Source organism: Sus scrofa, chromosome X (assembly GCF_054392235.1).
Source record: "Sus scrofa isolate SSC_HxYL_T2T_F1_AM1 chromosome X, Sscrofa_HxYL_maternal_Yorkshire_Landrace_v2.0, whole genome shotgun sequence".
Classification (NCBI taxonomy): domain Eukaryota; kingdom Metazoa; phylum Chordata; class Mammalia; order Artiodactyla; family Suidae; genus Sus; species Sus scrofa.
Window position 1 is genome coordinate 105,916,700 of NC_139401.1, and position 26,967 is coordinate 105,943,666.

At 37.4% G+C, this 26,967-nt stretch overlaps 1 long non-coding RNA gene across 1 annotated transcript in view; it reads left to right on the forward strand.

Moving 5' to 3' along the window:
* Positions 1 to 25,205, forward strand: part of LOC110257690 (uncharacterized) — a 133,284-nt gene extending 108,079 nt beyond the window's left edge. The window contains exon 4 of the long non-coding RNA XR_014835549.1: positions 23,891 to 25,205. This is a non-coding gene — a long non-coding RNA (uncharacterized LOC110257690). The remainder of the gene's footprint in view (positions 1 to 23,890) is intronic.
* Positions 25,206 to 26,967: the final 1,762 nt, after the last annotated feature.

Here is a 26,967-nt window from a genome sequence, read left to right on the forward strand (position 1 = left end):
CCCCATGACAACAGCCTCAAATCAGGACACAACCAGAGCCTTACCTTTTTTCTGCTGTAAGCTGTGCCTCTTTTTTGGAGACTCCAATTACATGTATATTAGGCTGCTTGAAGTTGTCCCTCATCTTACTGAGGCCATTTTCATTGTGTGGAATTCTTTTTTTTTTTTTTTTTTTGTCTTTTTAGGGCAGCATCCACGGCATGTGGAGGTTCCCAGGCTAGGGGTCTAATCAGAGCTATTGCCAGTGGCCCATGCCAGAGCCACAGCAACGCCAAATCTGAGCCACATCTGCGACCTACACCACAGCTCATGGCAACACCAGACCCTTAACCCACTGAGCGAGGCCGGGGGTCAAACCCGCAACTTCATTGTTCCTAGGCGGATTCGTTTCTGCTGTGCCATGACGGGAACTCCTTGTTTGGAATTCTTTATTCCGTGTTTCCTTGTGAATTTTTTCTTCTATCACTATGCCTTCTAGTTTATTAATCTATCCTTCTGCCATATCTAATCTGTAATTAATCTATCCAATATAGTTTTCATCGTATACAATGTCATTTTTATTTTTGAAAGTTTGATTTCGGTCTTTAAAAAGAATCTTCCAAATGTTATTCTTTGAACATATGAAAAAAATAGTAATAATAATCTATTTCTTTGTTAAGCCTAACATTAGTGTCAGTTCAGGAGTGGTCTTGACTATTTTCCTCATTATCATTGAAATTTTCTTGGCTTTTTGTATGCATGGTAATCTTTGACTGAAAGCCAGACATTGCGAATTTTACCTTGTCAGGTGCCGGATAATGTGTATTCCTATAAATATTCTTAAGTTTTTTCTGAGACACAGTGAATTTACTTGGAAACTGTTTTATCCTTTTAGATCTTACCATTAGGCTTTCTTAGGTGGGACCAGAGAAGTGTTCAGTCTAAGGTTAATTATTCCTGGCTACTGAGGCATGGTCTTTATGTATACTCTACTAAGGTCTCATGAATCATGACGTTTTCTCATCTCTTTCATGGAATTAACTAGTCCCTCCCTGGCACAGTTATTGCTAATCCTTTGGGACGATTATTTTTCCAGTCTCAGGTAGTTTTCTCACATGCATGAACTTAGCAGTTGTCAGCTAAATACTAGCAAGGGGTCACCTGAGATCTTTTGACTTTTCTTTCTGTGAAGCTCTCCACTCTAGTATCCCATCCTATGTAGCTGCCTTGGTCTCCCCACACTCTCAGCTCCACCTCCTCATCGCAGAGAATCCTCTGGGCTATGGTTTGGTTCTGAAATAGCACATGGAGGTCAAAGGATCATACTCTCTAAACACAGAGCATCAGAACAAAACAATTTCTCTTTAGGGTTCCTGGGAGACAGACAACAAGAACTTCAAAGAAGTCCAGTCATGGGCAGAGGGTTGACTAGCAGTGCTGTGCGGGTGAGAACCAAGGCAGAACATTCTAAAGTAACTGTTGCAAAGTTTGACATCTGATAAGGACAAAATTTTTAGCACAGTGGTTTACATATTCTTTCTCCTTCATTCAGAGTCACACTAAATGTGTGTCTTGAATCAGTGTGCCAGAGAGCATGTGAGCAGATTGTCCTTTTGAAAAACCTGCTGCAGAAAACAAAACGGCTCTGACAAAGATGTATTGCTCCCTGAACTGAATGTCAGAATTTTGTATTATGATTTTGATTAAAAATAGACTCAGTGTTTATTTCTGTCAGGACTCATCTCTGAAATTACTATGGAAGTCCAAGGGACACCATTCAATGTACAAAATATTTGTTTTCCATACATCTCATTCAAAGCTATATTCAAATGTGTAAAAAGTGTACAAATTTTATTCTGATTTGGAAGATACATGAGTGACTCAGGTGTAATAAATGCATCTGCTCAGTAATCCCCCATTGTCAGATAAAGGAGTATTAAAAAATTATTCATGGTCTACAGAATCTAATCCAAATAATTGAAATAGTATCATCATTTAAGTTAATCTTAAAGCTTAGTACTTAGGGTACAGAAGTCTCAGGAGAAATGGGAGGGCTGCTTTCAGATGTTGAATGGCTGCTGCGTGAAAGAGAACTTAAATTTATTCTGTTTGGCTCAGGAGAGTACAATTCATACCAACAGTTTAAAATTTTAGTGTGTTAAGTTTGGTTTAGTTGGAGACAGAATTTTCTAACAAGATTCTCCCATCTTGTAACAAGTTTCTTCATGTAATAATTATCACTTCTTTCATTCACAGATACTTTACATTTTCAAAGCATTTTTTCATTTTGATTCTTAAAACAATCCAGTGAAGTAGGTAAGGGAAATGGTGCCAGTGCACTGATTTACTTCAGCTTGTGGGAGCCGATTTTGTGCATCTTTTCCCAGATCTGTGTTCAGAGATGTCCTGCTAATAACTTGAAATTGGCCATAATAGGAGTATTAACACCATGCAAATCAACAAACACTACAAATACTTACCAGTCTCCACCTCCCAGCCATTTGTTAAATATTTACAAACATATCATTGAGTAAAGACAAATAAGGAGTCTGAGGCTTAGATAAGTTCAATGACTTCTCCAATGCCTAACAGCAAATAGGTGCTAATTGACTGAATCAGCTATACTATAGGGCAGGGGTCAGAAAGCTACTGACTGTGAGCTTACTCCCTGTGTTTGTGTGACTTTCAAACTAAGAATTTTTTTACATATTAAAAGGTTGTAAAAAAGAGAGTATGCAACGGAACATATATATCATAGGAAAACTTGTCATAGGCAAGCAGACTAAAATATTTATTATTTGACCCACTAAAGTTCTGCTCGTCTAGAGCCTCAGCTCTATCATGCCCCCAGTGGCAAAGACTGCTCCCTGTCCATCTAATTCCATTTTCCACATCTTCTGTAGAAACTGAGCTGTCACTATGGAGAACAGTTTGGAGATACCTTAGAAATCTATACATAGAACTTCCATATGACCCCACAATCCCACTCTTGGGTATATATCCGGACAAAACTCTACTTAAAAGAGACACATGCACCCACATGTTTATTGCAGCACTATTCACAATAGCCAAGACATGGAAACAACCCAAATGTCCATCAACAGATGATTGGATTCGGAAGATGTGGTATATATACACAATGGAATACTACTCAGCCATAAAAAAAGAATGACATAATGCCATTTGCAGCAACATGGATGGAGCTAGAGAATCTCATACTGAGTGAAATGAGCCAGAAAGACAAAGACAAATACCATATGATATCACTTATAACTGGAATCTAATATCCAGCACAAATGAACTTCTCCTCAGAAAAGAAAATCATGGACTTGGAGAAAAGACTTGTGGCTGCCTGATGGGAGGGGGAGGGAGTGGGAGGGATCGGGAGCTTGGGCTTATCAGGCACAACTTAGAATAGATTTACAAGGAGATCCTGCTGAGTAGCATTGAGAACTATGTCTAGATACTCATGTTGCAACAGAACAAAGGGTGGGGAAAAAAATGTAATGTATACATGTAAGGATAACTTGATCCCCTTGCTGTACAGTGGGAAAATTAAAAAAAAAAAAAGAAGAAATTGAACTGTAGCTGGACACTTGAGTGCCTAGCTAAGCTGTAATACCCAGCATCCCTCATGTCTAGGTGTTACTAAATGACCAAGCGGACCCAAAAGGGATGGGCATGGAAGTGATTTTGTGAAATCTGGGTGTCACTTTTTAAAAATGAAGATTGCTCTTGGGATTACTACCCCTTTTCCTTCCTACTTCCTGGAAAATTTGAAGGTTGGAGTAATAATGTTAAAAAAACCTTACTGAAGATGACAAAACTTCCCTATTGATCTGGGCCGCTGGAATCAATTTGTGAAGCAGAGTCCATTTACCCACCCAGGATCTTTTTATGGGAAAAATTTGTTATGTGAGAAAGGAAGAAATTTCTATCTTGTGTTAGACACCATATTTTTGGATCTCTTTGTTATAGCAGCTTAGCCTTTATCCTATACCTCCCTTTTCTCTGCCTGAGGCTCTTGGCTGTGACACCCCACCAACATCGCCCCTGCAAAACTGCCCCTGTTTCCTCTAATCTCCCTAATGATTCTTTAAGCTTAATTACTTTGGCTTAAGGCTAGCAAACAGTGAAGATAATACTTGAAACGTTTTGTGACTTCATTATGATATAAAGTAAATACGTGTGCACTGGAGCTTAAATAAAAGACTCAATATTTTCCTGGGGAGGAAAACATGGAAAATCACTTCAGTTAGCTTTTGATACTGTGCTTTCTTGATATCTATGTTGATGAGTAGAATGAGTATGCTCATACATTGTTATTCCTTACTACTATATTGGGCTTTCTCTGAGAAGATATGTAATTAAACTAGTTTTTGTGAGTTATCTTAAAAGAGAAGCCAATTCAGTGTACAAGAGTTCTCCTTTCTCTACTGCCTCACCAGCATTCGTTATCCCTTGTTTTGTTTTGCTTGTTTTTTTGATAATAGCTATTTTAACAAGTGTGAGGTGATATCTCATTGTGGTTTTGATTTGCATTTCCCTGATGATTTGTGATGCTGAGCATCTTTTCATATACATGTTGGCTACTTGCTTCCTTTCTTTGGAACAGTGTCTATTTAAGTCCTTTACCTTTTTAAAATTTGGTTATTTGCTTTTTTGTTTATTTGGTTTTTGCTGTTGAGTGGTATGAGTTCCTTGTGTATTTTAGATATTAACCCCTTCTTGAATAGGGGGCTTGCAAATATTTTCTCCCATTCCATAAGTTGCCATGTACGCTGTTGGTGAAAAATGTAAACTGGTACAGCCACTATGGAAAAGAGTATGGGGGTTTCTCAAGAAATTATAAAGAGAACTGCCGTATGATCCTGCAATCCCACCTCTGGGTATATATCCAAAGGAAATGAAACCATTATTTCAAAGAGCCATCTGGACTCCCATGTCATTTGTAGCATTGTTTACAATAGCCAAGGTATAGAAACAGCCTAAGTATTCATTGATGAAAAAAAAATGAATCAAGAAAATGTGACTTAGAGTTCCTGTCCTGGTGCAGTGGAAATGAATCTGACTAGGAACCATGCGGTTGCGGGTTTGATCCCTGGCCTCACTCAGTGGGTTAAGGATCTGGGGTTGCCGTAAGCTGTGGTGTAGGTTGCAGATGCAGCTCGGATCCTGCATTGCTGTGGCTGTGGCGTAGGCCAGTGGCTATAGCTCTGATTTGACCCCTAGCCCGGGTACCCCCATATGCCATGGATGTAGCCCTAAAAAAAAAGCAACGATAAATACATAAATTAATTAATTAAAGAAAGAAAATGTGACTAATACGCACAAAGGAATATTACTCAACCTTTAAAAAGAAGTAAATCCTGCCATTTCCAACAACATGAATGAACCTGTAGGGCATAGTGCTAAATGAAACAAGCCAGACAGAAAAAGATAAATAGTGCATGGTATTACTAATATGTAGAATCTAAAAATTTTTTTACAATGTCAAACAATGAAATAGAGAGTAGAAAACTGGTTGTCAGGAACTAGAGGGGAGGGGAAATAGGAAGATACTGGCAAAATGGTACAAAATTTCAGCTATAAAATGAATATGGTCTAAAGAGCTAATGTATAACATGATGACAACAATTGATAACAATGTTTTGCTTAATTGTTATTTGCTAAGGGAACAGAACTTAAATGTTCTCAACACAAGAGGAAGGTAAATATGTGAGGTGATGGATATGCTAATTAACTGGTCAGGGGAATCCTTTCACAGTGCATACATATATCAAATCATCATGATGTACCCATTAAACATTTTACAATTTTATGTGTCAATTATACCTCAATAAAGTTGGGAAAAAAGAAAAGTCAATCAGTAGGCACTCTGAATTGCTCCTCTAATTATGAATATGAAAAGGATTTTTGGTCTCAAATGAAATATTCAAGTGCCTTAAAATAGTTTACCATTCCAATCCTACTCTCTGAGACCAATCTGTAAATTACATTACACCAACCTGTAATGGATAAAACATGTCTAAGGTCATGCTTGTTTGGATAAATGGAAAAAGACTTTTTGAAATGAGGAATGCAGTTTCAATTTAATCTATTGAGACACTAAATCAATTGATTGCCCAAGTTGAAAGTGCACTTAGGCCAAACTTATAAATTCAAATCTAGTATTTCTAAGCCTTGCTCTGTCTGTATCTTCTCTCTAGTTCTTGAAAACCATCTTTGTTTTGCTCCCTAGTTTCTAGTTTGGTGGAGCCTATGTGTTTTGTTTAGGTGTCCAATAGCACAGAGGATAGAATCAATAATTCTCTCACTCTCTCACAGACATACACACTCACACACACACACAAACACACATATACTTCTTAAAAGGGCATGAACTGGTCACTAAGGCATTGGAAACCTTTTCACCTTTCATATTCTTCCCCAAACTGGTTATTAAAAGGTATAATTTCTATGATCTGCTAAAAGATTACCTTATTTAAAACTGGACCAGGCTGTTATCAGTAGATTAGATAAAGTACAAGACCAGCTCCATAGAATTGGTCCTCTAGGGTAGCTACCTTCAAATAAGGCTTATCTGGACTTCAAAGAGCTAAACATTAGGCTTGCTTTAATCCAAGATCATTAAGAAAAGCAAGGATAAAATACTCATTTATCCCTTTATTCATTAAAAATCTTTATTTAGGGCTTATTCAGTGACAGAGATTGAGCTAGTACTGGGAAGACAGCAGTGAAAAGAACAGACATGTTTCCTGCCCTCATAGAACTTATCTACTGCTGAAAATAATATTGAACAAATAATGAATTGAGTGTCTTCCTTTCTTTAGCTAACCTCTTTAAAAGTGAAAAAATCTCTGAAAGAGCTGACTCCTCATTGGTTGTAAATTATTCACTCCTTAATTTAAATTATTTGAATCAATTGTGTTTTCTCATGAGAGTAGGGATCAGGAGAGAATGAACACGTACAGTGTTTTGGGGTCAAGGAGATTGAAAATGAGGACAATTTAATATATGCTAAACTTCCTACTGGGAATTGTGGTCACCAGCTAAAATGCCAATGGTGAAGAAATAGATAAAATAAGTGAAGGAAGCTGGCTGTATATAAGCCAAGATGGTGCATGTGCTCAATATGTCTAGATCTTCCAACTTGAAGAGAAGTCAAAAGTCCAGATTGTTGTGTAAAATTTCCCAGTCTTAAAATGCTGGTAGTTAATTCGGAATATGTTTAGCAATTTTTAAAATTTTGTGCTAAACAAAATATATATGTAGCCAGGTTGTGAGCTGGGGTCACCAGTTTGCAATTTCTGTTCTATATCATAGTTAAGAGATTTGTGAAATGAAAGAGGTAAGGAATGGGAATGAAAGAATGATTTTGAAGATAGCAAGGAAAGAAAAGTGATGAGTTGCTAATGGTCTACAAAGCTTCCAAGGTTACATAGGAGAATAGTAACTGAACAGTTTTCTTGAGCAAAGATCTCTCAGGTAATGCAGCTTTGCTAAAGAGGTGCTAAAGGAAATGTTCTCTTCCATAGTCATTACTATTGTTATTTGTGTGTTTATAATTTCATTGCTTCTTATAATAGTGTTATTGTGTGTAGCTTTATCAGTTAAATAGGAGCATCATAAGCCTTATGGCTGTAGTGAACTACAATGTGAGTAAAAAGATTTCTTTTTTTTTCTTTTTTTGTTGCTTAAATGAATTTATCACATCTGTAGTTCTATAATGATCATAACAATCCAATTTCACAGGATTTCCATCCCACAACCCAAGCACATCCCCCACCCCTCAAACTGTCTCCTCCGGAGACCATAAGTTTTTCAATGTCTGTGAGTCAGCATCTGTTCTGCAAAGAGGTTCAGTCTGTCCTTTTTTCAGATTCCACATGTCAGTGAAAGCATTTGATGTTGGTGTCTCATTGTATGGCTGACTTCACTTAGCATGATTGTTTCTAGGTCCCTCCATGTTGCTAAAAATGCTGGTATTTCATTCCTTTTAATGGCTGAGTCATATTCCATTGTGTATATGGACCACATCTTCTTGATCCACTCCTCTGTCAATGGACATTTAGGTTGTTTCCATGTCTTGGCTATTGAAAAGAGTGCTGCAATGAACATTGGAGTACATGTGTCTTTGCAAGTCGTGGTTTTCTCTGGATAGATGCCCAGGAGTGGGATGGCTGGATCCAATGGTAGTTCTATGTTTAGTTTTCTGAGGAATCTCCACACTGTTTTCCACAGTGGTTGCCCCACTGTACAATCCCACCAACAGTGTACTAGGGTTCCTTTTTCTCCACCCCCTTTCCAGCACTTATTGTTTGTAGACTTTTGGATGATGGCCATTCTGGCTGGTGTAAGGTGGTACCTCATTGTGGTTTTGATTTGCATTTCTGTAATAATGAGTGATGTTGAACATCTTTTCCTGTGTTTTTTTGGCCATCTGTATGTCTTCCTTGGAGAACTGTCTGTTTAGATCTTCTGCCCATTTTTTGATGGGGTTGTTTGTTTTTTTGGTATGGAGCTGCAGAAGTTGTTTGTAAATTTTGGAGATCAATCCCTTGTCAGTTGATTCACTTGCAAAGATTTTTCTCCCATTCTGTGGGTTGTCTTTTTGTGTTGTTTAGGGTTTCCTTTGCTGGGCAGAAACTTTGAAGTTTGATTAGGTCCCATTTGTTTATTTTTGTTTTTATTGTCAATACTCTGAAAGGTGGATCTGAGAAGATGTTGTTGTTTATGTCAGAGAGTGTTTGGCCTATGTTTTCCTCTAAGAGGTTTATAGTGTCTGGTCTTATATCTAGGTCTTTCATCCATTTGGAGTTTATTTATTTTTGTGTATGGTGTTATGGAGTGTTTTAATTTCATTCTTTTCCATGTGGCTGTCCAGTTTTCCCAGCACCACTTATTGAACAAGCTATCCTTTCTCCGTTGTATATTCTTGCCTCCTTTGTCATAGATGAGTTGACTGTAGGTGTGTGGGTTGAATTCTGGGCTTTCTATCCTGTTCCACAGATCTCTATTTTTGTCTTTGTGCCAGTACCGTATGGTTTTGATGACTGTTGCTTTGTAGTATAGTCTGAAGTCAGGGAGCCTGATTCCTCCAGCTCCATTTTTCTTTTTCAGGATGTCTTTGGCTATTCTGGGTCTTTTGTGCTTCCAAACATACTTTAAAATATTTTGTTTGAGTTCTGTGAAAAATGTCCTTGGTAATTTGATAGGGATTGCATTGAATCTGTAGATTGCCTTGGGCAATATAGTCATTTTGATAATATTAACTCTTCCAATCCACGAGCATGGTATATCTTTCCATCTTTTTGTGTCTTTGATTTCTTTCATCAGTGTCTTGTAGTTTTCAGAGTACACGTCTTTTGTCTCTTTAGGTAGGTTTACTCCTAGGTATTTTATTCTTTTGGAAGTGATGGTAAACGGGATTGCTTCCCTAAAAGATTTCAATTGTTTAAGCCACTCAGGTTGTTGTATTTTGTTATGCTAGCAATAGCAAACTAATACAATAACAAAAAATCATTTATTAGAGTGATCCGATCTTACATCCACCTAAATCACTAATGAAGGTAGATAAGTCAGAAAATGTGGGAAAACTTGAGAAATAGAGTACAGGTGGCTGCCAAGGTTTTACCACGAAAGAAGATTTAAATGAAGATGTGGAAATTGCCATCTACACAAATACCCTTCCCATAAGTGGAAACTGCTACTTCTATAAGACCAGAGCCATGCACTTGTTGATGGGCTTGATTTTGCTGTTGATTGGTAAGGCTGTGAGTCAGAAAGATAAACAAGGAGTGGAACAGAAGAGCCGAGACAAAGTAGGATCCTCTAAGCTTCTCTATATCTGTCTATCACTCTATCTAACTTAGCCAAACTTCCTAGCATGTTGGCTTCTGTTTTCCAAATATCCCTCAGACAACTCAAATACAGAACCATATAGGGAAGAGGATTCTTGAAAACATAGCTCTCAAATTTCATTTGGGAGAATTGGAGCCAAGTGCTAACACCATTGCATGCCCAGAACGTATCATCGGCAATGCATTATTTAGTTTCATTTTTGAACTTATAAGCAGTAGCATAATTCATGCACTGGCCTATGACTTGGTCTTTTCACTGAACACTAGGAATCTGAAGTCATCCATGTTTATGAGTGCTGCCAGAGTTACTTTCATTTTATTCATATTTAGTGTGTCATATTCATCCATTCTCCTGCTGAGGTATACTTGGGTTGTTTCTCATCTCCACCTATTGTGAAGAGTAGTAAACAAACAATCCCGTACTTGCCTCCTGGCATTCATATTCAATAATTTTTTATGATACAGACATAGATGTGGGATTCATAGGTATGTGCATTTTTGGTTTAGAAGATAATGCCAAATTAATTTTCTAAAGTAGTTTTCCAATTTTGAATCCCAACGGAAGTATATAACATTTCGCATTACTTCATATCTTAAAAAACACTCGGAACACTCAAGCTTTTAAATTTTATTTTTTAGGGCCATACCAATGGCATATGGAAGTTCCCAGGCTAGGGGTTGAATCCGAGCTGCCACTGCCAGCTAAGGCCACAGCCACAGTAATGCCAGACCAAGCCACATCTGTGACCTAGGCCACAGCTTGCAGCAATGCCAGATCCTTAGCCCACTGAGTGAGTGAGGCCAGGTATTGAACCCACATCCTCATAAATACTAGTTGGGTTCATAACCCGCTGGAGCCACGATGGTAACTCCCTAATATTTGAAAACTGGAAGGCATAAAACTGCATTTTATGTGGCTTTAATTTTCAGTTCCTTGATTACTAATGAAAATTACCACCTAATCATATGATTTTTAAGCTTTGTTTTATGTGAAATTCAATTCATATAGTTTGTCCATTTTTCTATTGAGCCACTCATATTTTTCTCTATATTAAATCCTAGGAATTAATTGTTATGCCTATCAATCCCTTTGTAGTTATAGGTGTTGCAAATATCTTCCTTAAATGTTTGACTTGTCTTTAAACATTTTGTGTTTTTGATGAACAGGTACCTTAAACTTAATGCAATCAAATGTATCAGTCCTTTTCTTTATTGAATTTGTATTTTATATATTTGTAAAGAAATCCATTTTTATCTGAGATCATAAAGATAGTCTTCTGTACATTCTCTTAAGAAAGAAGAAGCCTCTTTCAATTTAGGCCAAACATCTGTTACTCAAAACATTGCCATATTAGGTTTTTTTTTATGGCAGCATCCCATGTCCATGTTATAAATATCTTTCAGTTAGTATGGCTGTATGAAAAATTAGCCCAACATTTATAATGTAAAACAATCATTATTATGACTCGTAGAATTCAGATAAGGGAAAAGTGGGGATGTCTTTTTTTTTTTTTTTTTTTTTTGTCTTTTTAATGCCACACCTGCGGCATTTGGAGGTTCCTAGGCTAGGGGTCCGATTGGAGCTGTAGCCACCAGCCTACACCAGAGCCACAACGACGCAGAATCCGAGCCGTGTCTGAGACCTACACCACAGCTCACGCCAATGCCAAATCCTTAACCCACTGAGCAAGACCAGGAATCAAACCTGCATCCTCAGGGATGCTAGTCAAGTTTGTTAACCACTGAGCCACGATGGGAACTCTGGGATGTCTTTTTTCCATGATATTTGAGGCCACAGCTTGAAGACAAGATCACTGGATTTAGAATTTTTTATGCTCTGCTCCAAATAAAGTTGGCTATTCCTACTGCTGTGCAAATATATTTCTGCATCATGGAGGTGAAGGAGTGGTTGTGATAGGAACAGCTCCAGATTAAAACACCATAAACTTCTGCTGTTCTCATCAAGTTTCAGTAATTTTTTTTCTTTTCACAGCCGTATGTACAGCATATGGAAGTTCCTAGGCTAGGGTTTGAATCAGAGCTGCAGCTGCTTGCCTACACCACAGCTACAGCAACACCGGATCCAAGCACCGTCTGTGACCTACATCACAGCTCACAGTGACACAAGATCCTTAACCTACTGAGTGAGGCCAGGGATGGAACTCACAACCTCATGGATACTAGTTGGGTTTTTAACCGGCCGAGTCACAACAGGAACTCCTCAATAAATTTTAATGAGTAAACACTTTTCAAATTGTTTAATGCCTTTGACCAATTTCCAGAGTCTTTAAATATTTTTAAAAAACAATTTTGGAGTTCTCATCATGGCTCAGTGGTAACAAACCCAACTAGGATCCATAAGGATGTGGATTCGATCCCTGGCTTTGCTCAGTGGGTTAAGGATCCGACGTTGCCATGAGCTGTGGTGTAGGTTGCAGATGCTGCTCGGATCTTGCATTCCTGTGGCGTTCTGTAGGCTGACAGCTACAGCTCTGATTTGACCCCTAGCCAGGGAACTTCCATATGCTGCATGCAAGGCCCTAAAAAGACAAAAAAAAAAAAAAAGTTTTGTCCAGGAGTTCCCTTGTAGCTCAGCAGGTTAGGAATCTGATATTGTCACTGCTGTGGCTCTGGTTACAGATGTGTTGTGGGTTCTGTCCTGGCCTGGGAACTTCCACATGCTGCTGGTGTGGTAAAATAATAATAATAATAATAATTTTGTCCATTTTCCTCATCGCTTTTTCAGGATAGGATTTGCCAATTTCCTCATTCAACCATTCTGGAAGTCCCTTCTCTATACTTTCTTGACCTTCATTTTTAAAAGATATTTTTGCTTAGTAAAGAATTTGTGCTCCACTGTGTTCTAGCTTGTATTATTTTCAATAAGAAATCTACTGTATTCTTATCTTTGTTCAGGAATAGATAATAAGATTTGTCTTTCCTCCAAATGCTTTGAAGATTTTCTATTTGTTGATGATTTTAGGTAATTTGATTATAGCATAGCTTAGAGTCATTTTCTTCATTTTTCTTGGGCTTAGACTTCATTGAGCTTTTTGAAACTGGAGGTGAATTATTTTTATCAAATTTTGAAAAATTTAGCCCCCGCTTCCTCAAATATTTTTATATTCTCTCACTTTTTCCTCTCTGGGGATTCCAATTCCACACATATTAGGCAGCTCAATTTTCTTTTATACAGTGTACCTATGCCCTATTCATTTTTCCTCTCTGTGCTTCATTTCAGACAGTTTCTACTGTAACATTCACATTCACTAATCATTTATTCTGCAGTGTCTGCTCTGCTGTTAATAGCATTCAGTATTTTTTATCTTAGATATTGGGATTTTTATCTCTAGGAATTCTATTAGAATCTATTGATATTTCTCATGTCTTTGTATAATACAGTATATTCAATTTTTTTCTCTAGATTCTTGAAAACATGGGATGCTGTAATAATAACTATTTTAATGTCTTTGTCGACTAAATCTGTAATCTCTCAGTTCAGAGTCACTTATGATTGATCATGTTTCTTATGTTACTATGTTCCTTATTCTTTGCATGCCTCTTAATTTTGATTAGATAACAGACATTGTGAATTTTGTCTTATTTGGTGCTGAATATGTTCACATTATTAAAATATTCTTGAGATTTATTCTGAGACATGTTAAGTTACATGGAAAAATTGTGATCCTTTTGGATATTACTTTTATCTTTGTCGGGGGATCCTAAAACTGTGTTTAATCTAACATTAGTTTTTCCTGCTACTGACGTATCTTCTGAAAATGCTACCCAGTGCCCTGAATTATGAGATTTTTCACCTTACAGGTGGGAGTAGGCTTTATACTCAGCCTTATGTAAACTCCAGGGATTATTTTCTGTAATTCTTCTATGCGATTCATTCCCCAGCCTCAGGTAGATACCTCACTCCTGTGCACTGATCAGTACTCAGCTAAGTACTCCAGGATATTTCTTGGCTGATCTTGAGTTCTCTCTGTGAAGTTCTTTCCTTGCCACTACATTTCACTTTGAACTCTAGTGGCCTTGCCCCCATCCATCCCCTCTCACCCCCGCTCCCAACTTCCAGCTCTATCTCCTCAACTCAGGGAGACTGTGATGCTCCACCTGAGTCCTGCCCCACCCCCCATCCTATGCTGGAGCTTAGGGATTTACTCCAGGCAGTACTTAACCAGTATTAGAGAACAAATTATTTGTTCCCTGATGCTTGAGGATCACTGCTCACCATCACCCAATGTCCAGTTTTTGGAAAACTGATTTTAATTTTCATGTACTTTGGGTGGTTTATTTGTTGTTTCAGGTGGCAAATTAATGATAAAAAGTAACGCATATTTACCCATATATTCTTCATATTTATGGTTCTGTATTATTTTATGATGTTTTACATTTTGATCTGATGTAACTTTTCCTTCAATCTGAAGAACTTTCCTTAACTATTTTTTGTAATCCATGAACACTTACACTGAGTTATCTCGGCTTTTGTTTGAGTGGAGCTTTTGTTTGTTTGTTTTTGTTTTGTCTCTTTTTTTTTTTTTTTTTTTTTTTTTTTTTTTGCTATTTCTTGGGCCGCTCCTGGGGCATATGGAGGTTCCCAGGCTAGGGGTCGAATCGGAGCTGTAGCCACCGGCGTACGCCAGAGCCACAGCAACGCGGGATCCGAGCCGCGTCTGCAACCTATACCACAGCTCAGGGCAACGCCGGATCGTTAACCCACTGAGCAAGGGCAGGGACCGAACCCGAAACCTCGTGGTTCCTAGTCGTTAACCACTGCGCCACGACGGGAACTCCTGTTTTGTCTCCTTTTTTAAGAGTATTTTCACTGGTACAGAATTCTAGGCTAATCTGTTTTTTTCTTTCAGTGCTTACACTGAAAGTCTCACTGTGTTCTGGTATGTATCTTTTTTATAATCAAATATCATCAGTCTAAAAAATTTTTCTTTGTGTATTGTGCAGGTTTTCTTTGGTTGATTAAATGATTTTCTCTTTGCTACTGGTTTTCTGTTGTTTGATCATGATATGCTTTGATGTTTTTGTTTTTTTCCCTACTTGATATTTGCTGAAATTCTTGGATCTGTATTTATACTTTTCATCAAACTTGGAAAATTGTAGCCATTACTTTCTTTTTCTTTCTTTCTCTCTTCCTTTCTTTCTTTCTTTCTTTCTTTCTTTCTTTCTTTCTTTCTTTCTTTCTTTCTTTCTTTCTTTCCTTTCTTTCTTTCTTTCTTTCCTTTCTTTCCTTTCTTTCCTTCCTTCATTTTTCTCTCCTTTACTTCTGATATTCCAGTTATACATATGTTAGCCAGATTGCCTGATGCTCTGCTAACTTTGTTCATTATTTTCTCTCGCTGTAGCTAAGCTTAGATAGCTTCTATTTCTGGGTATTAAAGAGTTTATCCTTTATTCTTCAGTATTTAACTTGCTGCTTTTCTCAACCAGTGAATTTTTCATTCTAAATAGTATACTGTTCAGCTCTAGAAAATCCATCTGTAGCACTGACTTCTCTCATTATTTTCATGTGTTTCTTTAATTCCTTGAGTGTATTTATAACATGCATTTAAAATGTTTGCCTATAAATTCTATCGTCTCTCTAACTTTTAGGTCTTTTCCTACTGACTTATTTCCATTCAAGTGGTAGGTCACATTTTCCTGTTTCCTCCACATGTCTATTAGTCTGGATTGGATGCTTGAACAGTGTGAAGTTTGAATTGCCAAATACTAGAATTCATTATCTTGCTTTAGCCAGTGTTAGACTGTGTTCTGACTGGCATTAAATGTAATTTTGGATTAGCTTGACTCTTTTGAAGTCTGTTTTAGGCTTTGTGGCATGGGCATAAAGTGACATTTACTCTAGGGCTAGTTTAGTTGTGTTGCTAAGGTGTGACTCTTGTGGGATTCTACTGCATCATTCAGGTGCATGACAACCCTTCATCCTGGCTGCTTAGAATTAGAATTTCTCACAGCCCTGGGAAAGCTCTGGAAATTGTTCATTTTAGAGCTATCTTATTTTCCTTTACCATAGATCACCTTCCTTGATATTCTGCAGTAGACTCCAGGGGTCACCTATGAATCGTCTAGAAACTTTTCTTTGAATAACTTCCTCTTGTTCACAACTTTTAGGTAGCTCAGCCTTTCCAAATGCCAATATCAATCTTCTCAAATCAAGAAGATCCTGTTCTCTGCTTGGTTTTCCCTCATAATTTTGGTCTAGAAACTGTCTCTAGGTAGAAAGCCAAGATGACCACAGAGCTATGTCCTAGTTCTCCCTTCTTTCTAGGATCACAGTCATTCACCTTTTTTTGTCTAATATCTGAACAGTTTTAAAAGATTTTGGCCTAGTTTCCCAGTTGTTTAGGAGGAACTATTCTGTGTTATTTCATCATGCTAGAAGCAGAAAATGGGACTTAATTTTTTTGTTTCTCTTATTAATTGTTTCATTTAAAATTATATTTTCTTATATTTTGATGTCAGTATATAGAAATGAAATTGCGTTTGAATACTACATCCAACAACCATACTTTCCTAAAATAATTCTAATGATTTATCTGTGGTTACTTCTTCAGTTTTCTACATCAACCATTTTTATCACAGGTAAAAAATAAATTTTTGTTTCCGTCTTTCCAAAATTTACACTTTATTTTTTTAAATTGTTTTCTACACTGCTAGAACTGCTGGCCCACAATTACTAGAAATACTGATAGTGAGTTATACTATCATGTTCCTTGATCCTAAAGCCAATACTACCTCCATTTCATCATAATGTCTGATCTATTGTATAGGTTTTTCTTAAATACTATATATTAGATTGAGGAAGTTTGCTTCTATTCCTTCATGTTTCTCAAATGTGAATAACATGGCTTCCTAGATAACCAGGGGTCAGAAATAAGCTAAAGACCAATTGGTCAGCATGTAAAGACAGGGAGGTACAAACTCTTAATTATACTTACAGTTAACCAAGGCAAGAAAGTTTCAAGAATCAATGAATCAAGTAGATGTACCTTAACAATGCTGTTCTGAATTCCTCAATGAGCTTGAGTGTGATACAAATTTAGTTCCCAGCAGAGTTGTTTACCCCTAGCTTAGGTAGGAATTAGTATGAGGATAGGGATGTTCCTGACCCCCAGGAAGCAGTCATTGTTGGTCAAGAGAGCAATGTCTGGAGGTGAGTTGTGGTAGAATCTAAGAAAATCTTTCCATTTTAGATTGCTAGACAGAATGAGTGCAATTATTGACTTTATTTCCCAGCTGGACAAACTAAACTATTGTAGTAATGCTAGAAACAGATTCCATTCATTGTTCTTTCAGAAAATATTTGTCCTGGAGTTCCCGTCATGGCGCAGTGGTTAACGAATCCGACTAGGAACCATGAGGTTGTGGGTTCGATCCCTGGCCTTGCTCAGTGGGTTAAGGATCCGGCGTTGCCATGAGCTATGGTGTAGGTCACAGACGTGGCTCGGATCCCGCGTTGCTGTGGCTGTGGCGTAGGCTGGCAGCTACAGCTCCGATTAGACCCCTAGCCTGGGAACCTCCATATGCTGCAGGAGCGGCCCAAGAAATAGCAAAAAAGACAAAAAAAAAAAAAGAAAGAAAATATTTGTCCTGCTACACAATATGCTGGGAACTGAGAAACCATGGGAAAATTAGATTCATATGGTCTCTATGCTCACAGAGCTTGATGTCTAACAGACTCATGGGAGATTCATGTCTCCAGTTTTCTCTTAGAACTGTTCCATCTCCTTTTAGCAACCTTTTCCTCCCAACCAGATGCCCAGTATTTTCATGGTGTACCACCTGCCAGCCCCAATATAGGACTTTCCCTCCTTCTACCCCCTACTCACAAAATGAATATATGGTGTAATTTTTTTGCAAAGGTTCCCCAAAGTCTTCTGTTCATAGATCATTTAATGTCTTAGTAATAATATTCGCTGTGCCCCAGACCAGACTCTTTCAGTGTATTAAAAAGTTAATTGCAAATAAACTAATAAGTGTGGATGTGCTAACAACTCAGTGGCAAATTGAAAAAAAATTATAAACATAATTTGGAAGAAAAATATTTTTATTTTATTCTCAAATAATCATAATTACTTACTAATGGGATACACTTGCCTGCACAACTTTTTAAACTTTTAGAATCAGATTGGACATCACCATTTCCTATTCCACAGTGGTTTTTACACAGCATTTGCTTTTTAAATATAGGAATTGCCCAAATTCCAGTTTGGGAATTGTATAATGTTATCAAAAATAACATAGATCAGTCTAGTGTTGAAATTGTGAAATATCTTGAGCTAATAGTTCATGTGGTATCTGATACATGTCAAATGTCATACTGTTTCCCTTTAAATTTTAAAATATCCCATAGGACTATTGTGAGTTCACTGTGTCTTCATTGTACCTTGGTGCACAGTTTGGGAACCATATCGTGTGTCCTTTTCCCTTTGTTAGATTAGAGTTGTTTGAGTGTTCCTTAATTTGATGAGTAAATCTGATGAACATCAAGTTGGTAAGGAAGGCCAATGGCTTAATATACTACCATTCCTGGGTACAATGCTTGTTTTAAAAGCAGACTTACTCGCTGTATTCAAAGCAAAAACAAACAAACAAACAAACATATATACCTCTAGGCATTGTACTTGAGTGGTAAGGAGAGAATTTTAGATATGAAGAGAACATTTCTGGATTCTCTCATTTACACCAGCTGCTGATTTCATTCTTCAAAAGAAGCAATTCTGTCCAGACTCTTATAAGCAACAGAGAGTGTTCGTATTCCCTGTGAGGATATGTTTAATGTTGGGGTCAGACTGCTGTGTTCAAATCATTGCTCTGTCAGTTACTAACTCTGTGATCTTGCAAGTTACTTAATTTTCTTGTACTTTACTTTCTCCATTTTTAATATAAAGAAAAAAAATAGCATTTATTGCATAATCCAGGGAACACGATTAAATGAGATAATGCATGCAGAGCATTTAAAACAGTGGTTGTCCTATTTGCAATAGCCAAGACATAAAACAAACTAAATGTCCATCAACAGAGGAGTGGATAAAACTGTGGTACATATATACAATGGGATATTACTCAGCCATAACAAGAATGAAATAATGCCATTTGCAGCAACATGGATGGACCTAGAGGTTATCATACTAAGTGAAGTAAATCAGAAAAACAAATATCATATATCACTGATGTGGAAACCAAAAAAAAAAAAAAGATACAAATTAACTTATTTACAAAACAGAAACAGACTCACAGGCACAGAAAAGAAATTTATGGTTACCAAAGGGGAAAAAGGTTGGGGGAGGGATAAATTAGGAGATTAGGATTAGCAGATACAAACTACTATATAAAAAGTAGATAGAAAATAAGGTCTTACTGTATAGCACAAGGATATTCAATATCCTATAATAAAATATAATGGAAAAGAATATGAAAAAGAATGCATATACATATGGACATGTATAACTGAATTACTTTGCTATACACCAGAAACTTACACAACATTATAAACCAACTATTCAATTAAAAAAATTAAAACAGTGCTTGTTTCAGGTTAAGTACTCAATAAGTGTCACTATTATAAACAGTAATAGTAGAGATCAGTGGTCTCCAATGAATGAAAGGTATATGAATGAGTAGATTTTTGTCCTCTATCATTTGCCTAGACCCACTCAGAGAATTATAGGACTATGGGGAATCCATAGTCTTTACCTGTAATTTAGTGATCTTAGCAAGTGGTTCTGGTTTTGTGGGTTGTCCTGATTTTTCTGGCTGTGTTGACAGTATCAATTCCTTTTGAGTTAAAGCGACAGTACTGTAAGATATAGATACTGGTGGTTGAAAAGCAGCCATATTTTGTTTCATTCAAAGAGAGAGAGGGAAAGGGCTTATTAAGGGCTGACTGGCATGCAGTGGAAAACAGTGGTTGAGGAGAAAGTAAAAATCTACACGTTTCAAATCCTTGAAAGGGTTTAATTCTAATTGCTCTATCTTTACGTCCTTCTTCCAGGTTACATTAAAACAACAAATCCAAGGGAAGAAAAAAAATAAAAGCAACTTTGTAACTTGAAAGTCTTGAGTGATATGGTGTTTCTATTTTATAATACCCAGGAGCACAGAGAATCATAAAATTTCCATCCACTGATACTGGTTTATTAAAATAGCACACCACTCAAGACAACTGATAATCCCCAGCCTCCTGGATATCCCACTGCATTTTTTTGAAAGAAAATGTTAACCATAAGCCAATTCAAAGTCTTTTTCTCTAGAAGCCTCTAGAGAAGGATTCAGATCTTGTTGAAAAAGAGGTGAGACACCAAAAGAAAGATTCACAAGGGAATAACTTAGTAAAGATGTATATATTGAATGAATGTATTCCTTAGGCTGCCAATAGCAGCCATTTTATCCAAGTTATGTGTGCAAGTTTATGGCTATACACAGTAATGACTAAGAAGCAGGATAATAACTGAATAGGATCAAAGCAGGGGCAGGGGAATATAACAAGAGTCAGATATGTGGGACAAAACCAGTGAGTCAGGAAATGCTGGGAAACCCAGGATAAAGGGGGTTAAACTTTCCTCAAAGCCTGTTTGGAAAAGGTAGAGCATAAATAAGAAAATAACACCAATTAGGTCTGGACACAGGAGGAAGCCGGTTTGGCAGCTGAGGGAGCTGGAGGCCTAATAGTAGTTATTTCAAGGAGATTTCTATGAGGGTAGAGGAAATCACTGCTCTGCTGTCAAGGAACTGAGTGGGGCATGGCCTTGAGTATCCAACCAAAATAAACTGGAGTCTTCAGGATTCAGAGACTAAGTATAATCATGGGCAGTGATAGTTACCATCATGAAAACTTAAAAACTGGTAGACAATTTAGAAATGCTTTAGTTACAACCTCATTTTGTAGATAAGGGAATGGATGCTCAGGAGGTTGAAAAGATTTGATCCAGGATCACATGCAGAGCTGGTGTTAGGGTCAGGTCTCCTAATTTCCACTTTGTGCTCTTTCTTACCGCTGAACCATCTTCAGAAACGAGGAATTGAACTGGCAGTACCAAATATACTATAGCCAACTTCCTCTCTGTTGTTTATTTAGCATGTCTTTGTTCTAGGCTTCTAATTTTTATATAGAAATGCAGTTGACAAAATGCCTTGCTACGAGCTATACAGATCATCATTCCCAAGGCATATTTCTAGAACTCAACCAGAAGAGTTAAATGTCTTACTTTTCTTTAATCACTTAATATTACCAGAGAACATTTCAGGGACACCATTAGGGAAAACAGAAAAAACGTTTAGCTTCAGAACATTCCAGTTCCAATCACCTCTATCAAGAAAAAAAGATGGAAAATGTCCCCTGCCTCCTTAAAGGCTTGCCCTACTGCCAAAAACTGTTAGAGCTTTTTGGGTTAAAGCATCGAAAGATGCTGCTAAAACACAAATAGCTTCTCTGAGAGCAATATATTGACCAAAAAGCACTTAGAAAAAAATTAAGGAAAAGGTGAATGTCAAGAGATGTCAGTTTGGGGAAGAGGGATGTCAAAATGGAGATCAAAGAAGACAAGAGTCTCACTGGATGCATCCTGAAGGCAATGAGCACCTCACGGTGGGAGAAGGGTGACAGAAGCGCAGAGGAGTTGTTAATTTCACACCTTTGTTTCTGAGGAAAGAGGAAAGCATTCCTCATTGTCTCTGAATTTGTTTTGTTTTAAGGCTATTGTATCTAGGACTTGATGAATGACCCCAGACAAATATTTTAAATCAATTTTTTTTTCTGAAACAATTGTCAGTATTTCAGGGAAAAAAGCCCAATATTTCCAAGAAACATTCAAAATACCACAGTTTGTATATCAGAGATAACTGCCACCCATTCCTTCTTCAATGCCTTCACAACCTATCATTATTTTTCATGAAGAAAACTGAGAAGATGCCATGCTAAAAAGCATCACGAATATATTAGCAGAGAATTCCAAGCCAATCACAAACTTATATGTTCTATTGACCTACTTGTGTTCTGGATCATTAAATGCATCTACTGACTACCACAAAAGGGAGTGCTTTCAATTCTCCACGTGAGCATTCACTAGCTCCATTAAAACAAAAGCAGTTTTATGGAAGGTGAACCACCTATGGTGCCTTCTTATAAAGGTTTAAAGGAGATATAAGTTTGTGCATATTGTTCTGTAGTTGGACCAAACTGAGGGCAGTCTCAGGGACAGCCTTTGTGATTAGCCATTCATTGAGTCTTTATAAAAAGGTGGGACACCAGAGTCGCCAGGCTCACCATCTGACTCACTACATAAGACCCAGAGTTTGTTGAGGACTGTCCACATGTCAAGCACTATGCTAAGCCTTTTACACACATCATCTCATCATCTCTTTGTATTGGTCTCCGTTTTACTGATGAAGAAACTAAGGTGAAGTAATTTGTCCAAGGTCACACAAGAAAAACAGCGGCAGGGCAGGGATTCATACCCAAGAATTCCAATTCCAGAGCCTACTGCCTTGGCTTCTAATCTCACTAAAGTAGCATATATACCCACTCTGATACTAGATATAAGATACTGCTTCAACTTGGATCTACTTAGAATGATCTACGTGCTATTACAAAGTTTTAAATAAAGCACTTGGGAGTACTTACTAAAGAGTAATTAATTTCAGCTGAGAAAATTGGGGTGTGTTTAGTAATGTGGAGTTGAGGTGAGCTGCAGTGGATAAAATGAAATTTGGTAGATGGGAGATGTATTTCAGGTACAGGAAGTAGCCATGAGTCAAGACATGGAAATAGGAGCATATGCTGCTTGCTTGTTAACTTTTGAGGACAGTGTGGCTGAGGCTTGAGTGTGCAGAGGGCTTCAGTTGGAGACGAGGTTTTTCTTTTCTTTTTTTTTTTAAGTACATTGAGACTAGTAGATTAAGGGATGTAAATATTGTTTTCAGCATCTAATCTGAATGATATAGTTAACAAATCACTTTTGGTTTTGGTCAGGAAATGAAGTGATGTGATTTGCGTCTGTAGGGTAGATTAAGACCTATTAAGAGATATTAGCATCCATGTGGAATGTTGAGTGCCTGACACAAGACAATGGCAGTAAGAATAAAAAACAGCATTTTCTTTATTTTTTTTTCTAGTTTTACCTCATAAAATAATGCTGACAAGTTGCTTTCTCTGAGGATAAAACTGTGTCTCTATGTCATCTGCAGTGATTATGCTCAATGTGTATGGCCTTATATTTGAAGGAAGTTTTATTCCTGTCTACTCAGAGTTTAGCTTATAAGAGATAATAAGATAGAATGGAGATCTATTCGTATATTGTTATTTTCAGCTTCAGGACCTCAACTCTGATGCTTTTGAACTTGACTAAAGGATTAAAAATAAAAGCTCTAGGAATAACTTGCAAGTAAAGCCTATATTTTATACCAACAGTTTAACACAAAGTTTGCCCAATACTAAGGGTCTATTAATCATTTTTTTCTTAATGACTGATTAAAAATTATAAACTTTGCTAATGGCTATAGATGGCTTGTAATCATAGGACCTCGAGGTCATAGATTTTCTGGAGCACTTCCAAATGAGGCAGCCAAAGTTCAAAAAAAACCGTTGCAGTTCTTCTCAGGATTCCAGTATATCTGAGCTTTCCTTCTGATTTTTATTGTCAGTTACACTTTTGAGCACAGAATCAGAGCAGGAATAATTCTTCCCTCCTATTATGCACATAGGACCCACAGATGCATTTAAAACTGATCAAAGTTTATAAATTTATTAATGAGTTACAAGTATTTGATCTCTACTAGGTGAACAAACAAATGCCCTAAATCACTAGAACTACCCACTTAAGCCCCATAGGACGCAATGGTGATAAGTCGAATTTAGAGTCAATATATCTCAAGAGAGAAAAACATGCAACTACCGAGAGACTTGTTGGGCAATCGCTGTTTTGTTGGTTGTTTTAGTTGCTTTTTTTAATGACCTGCAAACCCTAACAATGATTGTTACTAGGAAAAGTAATAGGACGTCCTAACAGTTATATATGTTCATTTTCCTTCAGCCTTACATTAGATAATTCTTTTGATTGAAATCGATTGAAGAAAATGAATGCCTCTACTTGGGTCATGAATAGTCTTATTGTTCTCTAAAGCATAAAAATGATGTCATTTGTAATACCATCTCCAGGCAGCTCCAAATTAAAAAAAGGAAAAGAGACTTTGATTGGTATATACACTGAAGGTTTGTGTTTGGAGCTCTGCAGAAGAAAGAGTTATATGAAGAGGAGGGGAAGACAAGAGTTCAAGAGGTATCCTCTGATGACATTTAAGTAACAGCAAAGTTATTTCTGAAACAACAGGATAAGGGGATGTGTTTCAGATCTGCAGACTAGAATGGAAAAACCTTATGAAAAGTCTAACTCCTGCAGTTCCAGAAAGAAGTACAAGAATTAATTAACTCAATGAAGAGTTCACTCTTCTGAATACTAACTGAGACTTCTCATTTTCTGCTGCTCTAGCTGACAGCTTTCACATTTTGACTCAACTGGTATGTTAATAAACAATATATGGTGAGGTCTTACTTTCATGGGCTTTTCACTGACATGTTGACATGAATTTTCATTATTCTTTTTATTATGCAACCTGAACACACTTTGATTCTTTTCCTTGGATTCAAGCTGACAAGAAAGACTTCGACTGTCTAAATGTAGACTCCCAGAAAAACCTTTGGCAATAGAGGCGCTGAAGGTAGTTAACCTTAATGTATCATTGGAGGGGTTGAGGGGGTGAAGTTGCCTTATAGATGGAAAATGAGAGGAAGTCAGAAAGAGAGATAGAGACAGAGGGAGGGAGAGGGAGAAAGACAGAAAGAAGTAAGGAAGGAAAAGACGGAGGGAGGGGGGAGGAAGGGAGGGAGACTGAGACGGAGAAAGGGAGAAGGAAAAAGAGAAGTGTTAGAACTGCCAGGAGGAAAAGGAGAAGACACTGACTATAGAACTCGAGGGTTTTGTCTGCCTTTGGCAGGAATGTACAGTAGTCAATGAGGAGGATTTCGCCACAGGAAGCAAATTGCTTGTGGATTCTGAAAATTACACAGTACTTATAAAACATTGAACATATCCCTGGTTACAAGTACTTAAGCATGCAATTTGGTACTTCTTAGGGAAAGGTTTGCATTACATAAATTTGTGTTTCAGAGCCTTCTCCCATTCTGGGTGCAGGCTGAATAGCCGAGTGGGAGGTGACATTGCTTTTATATCAATCATTATGCAAATCTGCCTTTGGCTTTGCCTTGGGTTTAAAATATTCTCACGCCTGTAAAAATGATCCTGGTTGGGGAAGTGATGTTTTGCCTAAATAAATGCTCTTCCTCTCAAATCAACCTGCATTCTTCATTAATGGCATGCTTTATTTGAAAGTCAAAAGAGACAAAACGGGTGACAGTGATTGAAATGACAGATTTTATGGACAGTTCCTTTAATATCAGAGCTAGAAGAAACCCGAGACCTACTGAGGTACAGAGCTTGAGGCAGCTTCTCTGAGAGCTCGCAGAAAATTAGTGACAGATGAGACTGAATGCCAGGTCTCACTGCTCCCAGGCCATTGCCTTACAAGCTGTGTCTGTAAAACTGCAAAAGAAAGGAGGTCTTTACCTGCTTTCATTCAAACAGCCCCGTTCTCTCCCTCTTATTTCCCTGTCTCCCTCCCCTAATACAGCATCCTCACTATCTTCCCCTAGATCTATCCTGTCCTAAACAAACAAACAAAAAAAAAAGACCTCTTTTGTGAAACCTAACTCCATTCTCTACCCCACACTGATCACAAATTTATACCTTTTGTTCTCAGCACAATATCCAAGTTCTCATTTTTCTGTGTGTTTATGTCCTTAATCATGCAGTACTTTGGAATTATTCTTGATTATTTCATGGGGGTTGTTTTGTCCCTTCAATTTAATTTCCAGCTCTTTAAGGACAGGGGCCATGTTTCCTGCTTGCTTAGTAACAACTCCCAATCCCTTGCCAGCCACCCACACACGTTACACAGTACAGACAATTGATATATCTTGTTGTTATAACTAGAGTTTTAAGTGAATCACAGGCATTTTCAAACACATTTTTAAAAAATGTGTTGTTTTCCTCTCTGTACTTTTCTCTATTTTTCAAATTCTGTGCAATGACTCTGCATTGCCTTTTAAGTAGAAAATTATATACCATTAAAAAAATTGAGAGGCCCACATTTTGCTTTCTTTAATGATTCCTTTCCTCACAGTTTCAGCTCACACCTTTATTCTGATGCCTCCTAAAATTATAAACTCTCCCTGGACTTTTCAACCAATCGTTTACTTGCTCTTCATACTCTGTGTGTTAAACCTATCCCATTAGAGTGTTTATTCAGTCAGCCAACAAACATCTATTAGGTGCTGGTAAGTGTCAGGGACAACTTTAGGTCTTTGGTATATATTGAAGTGAAACAGATAAGGTTACCCAGTGAAGCTTAGTGGGCAAAGATGCACAACAAACAGATACGTAGATCAATAAATCTATAATTCCTAATTAACAGAAATAAATTACAGATTCAGATTCACAACCTGAGAGCTAAGATTGTGAGTAAATTTCAACCTTTTATTTCTCTCTTCAGTTTCTAAGGTCCCAAGGAGATGAGTTACTTTCCCAACATTATATAGCAGAATCTATATTTGTATGGAGGCCTTGGCTGTCAGACTAGGGCTATTTTGCCTATACATCATCCTGTTCCCCATCCATTTGGGTGGCAGGTCATCATCTCAAATATGACATCTCTTAAGTATTACTGAAGAAACAGGAAGTTCTGGACCTTTACTAGATTCCAGGGATAGAGTGGTGAAAACATGATCAACAACAGCAAGGACAACAAATTAAATCTCTCCCATCATGGAACTTATCTTAGGTAGCTTGAATCTTGGCAGGGGTGTGTCTATTTTATTAATTTTGTTTATTCTCTCATTTTGTTACCATTTTAAGGTTGAGATCCTGCTGTGTAGCACTGGGAACTTTGTCTAGTCACTTATGATGGAGCATGATAATGTGGGAAATTCTTTCCTTCTGTTTCCTATTTATCATTGCCTTTTTCCAGTTCTTTGAGTTGACTCTGATGTACTTTT